This window comes from Tasmannia lanceolata, unplaced genomic scaffold (genome assembly GCF_043159265.1).
Source record: "Tasmannia lanceolata isolate RefF3 unplaced genomic scaffold, GAP_Taslan_0.1 ptg000013l, whole genome shotgun sequence".
Lineage (NCBI taxonomy): Eukaryota > Viridiplantae > Streptophyta > Magnoliopsida > Canellales > Winteraceae > Tasmannia > Tasmannia lanceolata.
Genome location: NW_027518690.1, coordinates 48,967,549 through 48,976,597, shown reverse-complemented (window position 1 = coordinate 48,976,597; position 9,049 = coordinate 48,967,549). Strand labels below are relative to the sequence as shown.

General features: G+C 40.7%; 1 pseudogene; it reads left to right on the top strand.

The window, feature by feature from the left end:
• Nucleotides 1–1,127: 1,127 nt before the first annotated feature.
• On the top strand, nt 1,128–7,557 carry LOC143891350 (dihydrolipoyl dehydrogenase, mitochondrial-like; annotated as a pseudogene).
• Nucleotides 7,558–9,049: the final 1,492 nt, after the last annotated feature.

Here is a 9,049-nt window from a genome sequence, read left to right as displayed (position 1 = left end):
AAAAGTAATACTTAAAAATAAAGTCACCGTGTAAAGAAATAGAGATCAGAGAATAACTCAATTCAAATAACTTAATTTTTAGTTTCCTAGCTAAAACAGTTGAATTTTTAAGTCTTTTTAACTTATAAAATGCATGATGGTTGATCAATACTTCCAGAAGAGTTGGGGATCATTAATAAGAGAAATGCTAGCTGCACACGCAAGGTCTTCAAATGTACCACAAGCACAAATATACTCCCACGTTGAAGATACCTATATAAAATATATTTCTATGTGAGCTACAACTATATTATTGAGGGGGCTAATTAAAATTGATTTCCTAAGTGGGGTGGAAGACCTATACTCTCACCCCCCTAATAAAATCTCTCTCTCTCTCTCTCTCTCTCTCTCTCTCTCTCTCTCTCTCTCTCTCTCTCTCCACGTGCTTGCAAATATTTTTTGAAAAATGTAGTTTGGCCCACATGATTGGACGACGTAATTTCATAGAGTCATTCGGTCTGAATGCTACATGAAGAACATAAGCGAGATCGTGTCGGCAGATTAAGATCAAACTATTCCATCATTCGGCCCCAACTTAAATATGCCTTGCTCAAAGATTACCTCCATTGAATGATCCTAACTCTCTGGTATATTGAAAGAAAGCCAGAAACCTATTAGATCGGAGTGTTAAGATCATCCTATGGAGATGATTTATTGACCACAACCTATTTATGTTAAGACCCAACAAATGAATGATCCGGGTGATTCAACTATATGGGCCCATTGTACTTTAAAAATTGCCTACAGAATAAAGGGGGGTAATCCCCATAGAATAATCCGTTTTTTTGCTGGGAAAGAGGAGAGCGGAAAGCGAGGGTTTTTCAACTATCAAAAGGGAGCGTTCTTATTGAAGAAGGGGGCTCATTTATTTTTATTCTTGGAAAAAAAGAACCTCTAGCCATTTCGTAGTCAAAGATCACAAACTGCACGATGACTAGAATTTCAGCCTATAATGAGCATGGATAGTGCGTGAGCTATGACGTACCAAAGCCATTCACATCTTTTCCTTTTGTGTGCTCATGTGCGGTCATCTGGGAATTGCTAACGCCACTCTCCCTAAGTCACTATGTCTCCCTCCGCATGTCGGCATGGCAATTGGGTTTCTTGACCTTGAGGGCAACCATGAGATTTTTGGTGAATTTCGAACGATTTTTCGGAACGAGCGAAATTTCAGTCGAATTAATGTCGCATTTCAGGTATCCCTAATTTCGGTTTTGGGGTATACCGAAACCCGGAATTTCGGATTTCGCTCGAAATTTAAAACCATGGCTCCAAGAGATTCAGTTCCACCCATTTTGCGTACAGGACAGCATCCAACAGCCTGATTCATACCCTCTGTGTCTTGATATGTGGGCTAACCCTCCTGCAAGAGTTAGAACAATTTGATACCCAATTGTGTACTTGGATGCAGACACAGACATGAGAACGGACATACGAATCAGCATTTTCCAAATTCACGGGCATGGGTACGTGTGTACCATACCATGAGATAAGACACAAGATATTCATAAAAACTTAACTAAATTTAAATTAGAAAATGGGGCTGATAGTAAATTTAAAATAACATCTATAAGATTCACATGCTCAAAATTATAATTGCAAATATGTGACATGAACAAGGAAAAAGCATTATAGTTAATTTGAGGATGGTGACATGCTTCGAACATTATAATTGTTTTGACCAATTGAAATATCCATGTAGTATTCAGGTATCTGAGTACCATTATCAGTATCATAGCATGTTGGACATGATTTCTTGAGCCTAAACAAGTATCCAATTATTATAGGGACTAGGAACCAGATAGATTTAGAGAAAATAAAAAGGACCTTCATATGACTTTCATTGATTTGGAGAAAGCGTATGATATGGTTCCTAGGAGTGTTATGAGGTGGGTTCTTGAAAGGAAAAAAGTGCCTATTAAACATGTTGATGTGATTAAGAATATGTATGATGGAGCAGTAACTAGTGTCAGAACCATGGATGGCACGTCTAGTGAGTTTTCAATTACAATAGGACTGCACCAAGGATCAACTCTAAGCCCTTATCTTTTTACGCTAATTATGGTTGAGCTTACGGATGGTATCCAGGATGAGGTGATGTGTGTTATTTGCAGATGACATAGTATTAATCGACGAAACCAAAGTAGGAGTAAATGCTAAGTTAGAGTTATGGATAACTACTTTGGAATCTAAAGGTTTTAGACTAAGTAGGACTAAGATAGAGTATATGGAGTGCAACTTTAGTAATGTATGGAGGCTGGACGAGGATGTAGTAAATATGACTGGACAGGAGGTAAGAGGGATATATTTCGCTATCTTGGTTCAATTCTACATAAGAAAGGAGAGATTGAAGAGGATGTTAACTATAGAATGAGAGCATGTTGGTTGAAGTAGAAGCTTACCTCAGGAGTTCGGTGTGACTGTAAAATCCCTACCAAGTTGAAGGGAAAGTTTTATAAGACAGCTGTGAGGCCAGCCATGCTGTACGGCTCAGAATGCTGGGCTACAAAGAAGCTGCATGTGCATAAGATGAGTGTAGCGGAGATGTGAATGCTTAGATGGATGTGCGGCCACATAAGGTTAGATATAATTAAAAATGAAGACATTCGTAAAAATGTGGGTGTGGAACCAATTGAGGAGAAGATGAGAGAGCACTGCTTAAGATGGTTTGGACATATCCAACGTAGGCCTTTGGATGCTCCGGCGAGAAGAGGCGACTCGTGCCAAATTGATGGAATGAAAAGAGGTAGGGGCAGACCGAAAACAACTTGGGTAGAAATAGCAAGGAAAGACTTGATAGCTAGGAACATAACAGAGAACATGACCTTCGATAGGATAGAATGGAAGAAAATGATTCACGTAGAAGAACCCAACTAGAGCCGGGATTAGAGCCGGATAGATTCCTTTCACCTTCTTCATGAAATTTTTCTAAAGGTTCATTTAGCCTACCCCAACTAGTTTGGGACAGGCATTGTTGAGTTGAGTTGAGACTTGGAACCAAATGTGAGGTTGAGTTGGAAACAACATGGCCCATGGGTGCCGACTGTGGCTAGTGGATTATAGGTCATGTGTTGTTGCATTCGCTATGGTTCAAGAACCTATGGCTAAGGATGGAGGCTGCATTTTACATAATGTATGCTGACTGTTGCTTGTGTAATTGAGCCTTGCTTGTGACCATATAACTTCGTAACCTTATCAATCTCTATTTAACCATGTGCTATCGTTTCTGTTTATGAAGTCTACACAGCTTATAACCTTGTTTCTCTTACATGCTTTTGTTGGTGTGATGGTTCTTGTTCCATGTGTTTATGAGGGGGTCGGTGGTTATGGTTGTCAGTTTAGGGCCTTTAGGCTAGTGCATCTTGTGTGGGCAATAGACTGCCGCACACCACAATGGTGAGCCCAACTTGTAGATAGGAAACCATGCAGAAATGCTGGCCCTATAACATATATAAGAGAAAATATCTATTCTGTTGGAGGCTAGTAATAGACTAATAGTTAATTTTAGAATATGCTGATATGGATATTTGTTAGGGTTTTCCATTGGGAGGGTGACCAAAATCATGAAGGGAGCATCTCACTAATGTGGCCTGCACCATTGAGACTGATGGTGCCTTTACCTTGCTGGCATGACCTGAAGAGAGTGGAAGGCCCCACCATAACCTTCAGTCTTGTCGGTGTAGGCCAAAGAGAACTAGAAGCCTTGCCATTTGCTTCCCATTTGGTATGGAACAATGAGATAGGGGGCACTTCTGCTTGCTAGTTATAGGTTTTAATATTTTGCAAATGAAGGTACAAGGAAGTTGTTCCTGAGATGGGAAATGTAAGGGAAAACAAAGAAGAATCCATTTTAAGAGAAATGCGAAGCGATGGGAAAAACAAAAGATAGAAAGGTACAAGGAAGCGGATCTTGAGATTGGAAATGAAAAGGAAAATAGAAATAAGAGAAATGTGAAGCAATGGAGTAAAGCTTTGTTTCAAAGCATATATTCTCACACTCACTATTATCTGCCATGATACAACAATCAATCTTATTCTAGCCTGTGCTAGGGGATAATTTTCTATTATCCAGTGCAGGGGTGGAGTGACTTTCTGTCACTCAGTGCATGGGGAGGGGCTTTTTGCCACTCAGTGCTTAGGGGAGTAACTTTAGGTTGCGCAGTGATAGGGCAGTGCATGGGGAGGGGCTTTTTGCCAGTCAGTGCTAGGGGAGTACCTTTAGGTTACTCAGTGATAGGGGAATGGCCTTCTACCACTCAGTGCTGGGGGAGTAACTTTATGTTACTTAGTGCAAGGGAAATGACTTTCTACCACTGTATATTTCTGTTCCTTAAACAACAGGTTTTTTAAAAAAAATGCCACGATTTATAAGGAAATGATATGATTATTGCTTATTTAGAGGGATATCATTACATATTGAAAGCCTCTATAAATAAAACTTCAACTGTGGTGGTTCAATTTACCTTTTCATGTATATTAACCTTTTTCAAACAGGATATTTTAGAAAGGTTACCTTTCTTTTTCTAAGCTTTTCTAGAAATTTCTTTCAAATCAAACAGGGCCTTGGTACAAACCTGCAGATTTATAAATGAATTTGATGAATCTAGGTGAATGAAAATAGCTTCAAAACCCACCTTACCATTCACTTCATGGCTTCCTTAGCAATCTAGATGATCATCCTAGAAACATAACACCAATCATTGTCATCTATCCATCGAATCTCCACCATGGAGACCGGGAGTGGAACCGAGAGTATAACTTAACAAATTCCCACATGTCACATGGCATGGGAGGAGTATTTTTGCCATTTTCATTGAGAAAAAAGCTATAAGGGAAAGATTTCTAATGTGTTAAGAGGTTATTTGTTCAGTTCTCCAAATCCATAACCGAGTTAGGATTCAAATAGGATGTGACACAGATATAGGTGGGGCATGATAAATTTGCAGCCCCTAGAGGATAATTCGCACCCGTTTAATGTCAATTGACGCAAAAAGCTTTAAAGTCTGCCACGTACCCTCTTCTTCTTCTTCTTCTTTTTTTTTTTTTTAACGCTTTTTGACGTCAAGTCACAATAAAGGGGTTGCCAATTATCCTCTAGGGGGTGCGGATTTATCATCTCCCTATAGGTACTAGGTAGGTCTAATTCGAATTGGGTCCATTTATAGCCCTACTTCACGTGAATGTAACGTTGTGGGCCGTATAAAAAATATTCATGACGGTTCTCTAGTCTATACTATGAAATGGGAAGGGTCCGATCATTTAAAATTGGATCCATTACACTGTAGCGGGCAAGCCCCACTGTATTACAATGAGGTCAGGAAAGAGAAGGCCTATGGTCTACAATGTTTGTGTCCCGTCCATAACACATAATAACGTGATAATTAAAGTTTTTTTTTTTTTTAATCAACGACGGTAGTGCATACGAGTGTAAAAGAAAATTTACAGTGGGGCCAAAGCAAATAGGTGATCTAGACCCTTCATTTGTTGGGGTCTCGATGTAAATAGATTGTACACGCAAAATGGACAAGACAGTATAAAACCTCTATGGTTGAAGGGGTCCATCTGTTCTGAAAGGGGGTGGGCATGATATCTGGTAACCACTTGGTTGAAGTGCGAAGTGTTGTTGTGATGCTCGGGAATCTTGAATTTGTCAGTCCGATGGTATCATTTAATGTTTTGTTGTGTGCATTTGAGTTGGTTTAGTGGCATCATTTGATGTCTTGGTATCTATGATGGAAGAGTGAGTTATAGATGCGTCGGCCATTCTCAGGAAAGGTTATGCCAGTCATAGCCTTACTACCAGTAGGGCGAGACGGAAACCACACCTGCAAAATTGTAGTAATGCATTAGTTTAACTATTCAATGGCAAAAATCTGCACTTGTAGTACCCAAACAAGCTTATCTACCAAATAAAGTTGTTGAAAAGGTGTCCCAACAGTTTCATTATGCAGTCTTGGGTCCTATTCATCTCAGCCCAGAGGTCTTTTTATTAATCGTATCTTACCCCAATCCATAGGAACAGAATAACCATTCAAAGTCACGGCGGTAATGACCTCACCCTCTACCTGCCTGGTTAATGAAGAAACGAAAGCAATGAGATAAAACAATGTTTAATGAGATAACAATAAACATATATACTCTTGTTGTTATCCATCCGAGGTGCTTATTTTACTGTTTCATTTTCAGGCTCTGCTCCATTCCTCTCATATGTACCACGAAGCCATGCATTCCTTTGCCAGCCATGGGGTCAAGTTCTCCCAGCTGGAGATCGATCTGCCTGCCATGATGGCCCAGAAAGACAAAGCTGTTTCCAATCTCACCCGAGGCATCGAAGGCCACTTCAAGAAAAACAAGGTAACTTACGTCAAAGGTTTTGGTAAGTTCATTTCTCCCTCTGAGGTTGCTGTTGATACTGTTGAAGGCGAAAGCACTGTTGTCAAAGGAAAGAATATCATAATCGCCACTGGCTCTGATGTAAAATCCCTCCCCGGAGTTACGATCGATGAAAAGAAGATTGTGTCTTCGACCGGAGCGCTAGCTTTATCAGAAATCCCAAAGAAACTCGTTGTCATTGGCGCTGGCTATATTGGCTTAGAGATGGGCTCTGTTTGGGGGCGGCTCGGTTCAGAGGTCACTGTTGTTGAGTTTGCACCTGATATCGTCCCAATCATGGACTCAGAGGTCCGCAAGCTCTTCCAACGCACACATGAGAAACAAAAAACAAGACGAAAGTGGTTGGGGTTGACACATCTGGAGAAGGCGTGAAACTAACGCTTGAGCCAGCAGCTGGCGGTGAGCAGAGCAGCACTCTTCACGCCGCGTTGTTCTAGTCTCAGCGGGTCGTATTCCATACACGGATAAGCTTGGGCTCGACAAGATTGGTGTGGAAACTGATAAGGCTGGGCAGGTTACAGTCAACAAACGGTTTGCCACGAGTGTGCCAGGTGTGTTTGCCATTGGAGACGTGATACCCGGCCCCATGCTTGCTCACAAGGCAGAAGAGGATGGAGTGGCCTGTGTCGAGTTCATAGCGGGCAAAGAAGGCCACGTTGACTACGATATGGTGCCTGGAGTGGTGTATACACACCCTGAGGTGGCGTCGGTTGGGAAGACTGAGGACCAAGTGAAGGCTTGTGGGGTTGAGTATCGCGTGGGAAAGTTTCCTTTCTTGGCAAATAACTGTGCAAAGGCGATTGATGATGCCGAGGGAGTGGTGAAGATATTGGCTGAGAAAGAGACAGACAAGATACTGGGTGTCCACATTATCTCTCCGAATGCGGGGGAGCTCATTCATGAAGCTGTACTTGCTTTACAGTATGGAGCATCGAGCGAGGACATAGCTCGCACGTGCTATGCACACCCGACCATGAGCAAGGCTGTGAAGGAAGCTGCCATGGCTACTTATGACAAGCCCATTCACATCTAGAGGGTACTGCTTGTGTTCTGTTTTACTTCTTTTTTTTCCTGTTGAAATTTTGGAATAATTTTGGGTTGACTCAACAAGAAGCCTCTTTTATTTATTTCGCGCTTGTTTATTGTTATTGAAATGAATCTTGCATTGCTGCTTGCTTATGCTTCATGTCTGTGCCTGCTCTTTTGTTGCGGCATCTGAGCAGAAGGTTGAACAAGAGAAGAATGATGTTTCTCCTTGTGTCTTTGATCCCTTTGCAAAATTAGTGGTTTAGCAACTACACGTTAACCCAAAATATTAGTAATTGTGTTCATGCAATTGAAGGATTAAGTTTCACTAGTAAGCATCATGTTTAAGAGTTTTGGAATTTGTGTTATGTTTACATTGTTTACATTGGTGCGTCCACATTTTTTAAATTAGACTATTTATCGCTGAATGAACTTGAAGCGATCAGCCTTAACAAAATCTTGAAGGGTCCTATGCCAATTACGGGGCCCAAATACTTGTTTAGGCAACATTTTATGCATCTCAGTTAATTTCATTGATTAATAGAGTCAGCATTGATCTTTAGATCTTTAGAGTTATGTATTAGCCGTTTGGAATTAGACAGGCAAGAAGAGGGTTCTCTTCTTTGCTTGAGAAGTACCCTTAACAAGGCAAGAAGAGGGTATTAGATTTGTGTTCGACTATAATCCACTTTCTTTCATTGAAATTAAGCTTTATTGTGGCTGTTCTCCATGGGGATTGATATCCTTGGATAGACCGTTCCCGGGATTGGATATCCTATTTCGATAATTTTCTCTCTCCACTTTATCTCTCTAACCCAGAGGAGAGAGAAAGACACATGGCGAGTCGATTTAAGATATTTGGTAGTCGATTTATCACTGCCCTAATTTTATCTTGTACTTTGCCCAGTGTTTCCTATTTTTGTTTCTGGTAATATTTTATCGGAGAACAAAGGTACACTCAACGTTTTTAATTTTGGCCAAAATCCGAAATTCGGCAAATTTTTTGATAAAATATTAATTTTTTATTTCTTTACAGAATTTCAGCCAAAATTTTGGCCCAGAAAACCGACATTTCGAACGCCTTTACCGAATTTCGGGATTTCGGCTAAAATTTCAGTTTCGGTGAGGACCAAATCCCCCCCGGAAACCGAAATTTAAAACCCTAGGTCCACGTGAATGCAAGGATAGCTAGTCTGACCAAAGATAAAATAAACCCCGACTTGCTGTCCTCACGGAGGACAGCCCCAATACTCTTGTCGCCAAGCTCAGGTTGGTCAGAACTATAAACTTTGGTAGGACAAACCCTGGGCTTGATTCTCGTAGCCCTTTGTGGGCTTTGCCAACCTGGTTACGAATACATTGAAACACTGATGAATCTGAGTGCATTGATTACCCCATTCCCTTAGTTGAAATCTATGACCGATTAAGACCATTCTGATATTTACACACCCTTTAATCACTTTCTTTGCTCGTACAGATCATTTGGATTTGAAGCCTCTTAAATGGTTACCAAAATAAGGGGATCTAGATTATTCTCAATACTCCAAATTTCTCCTTGCCCCTCTTTTTTCTTTCTAAAATTCACCATAGT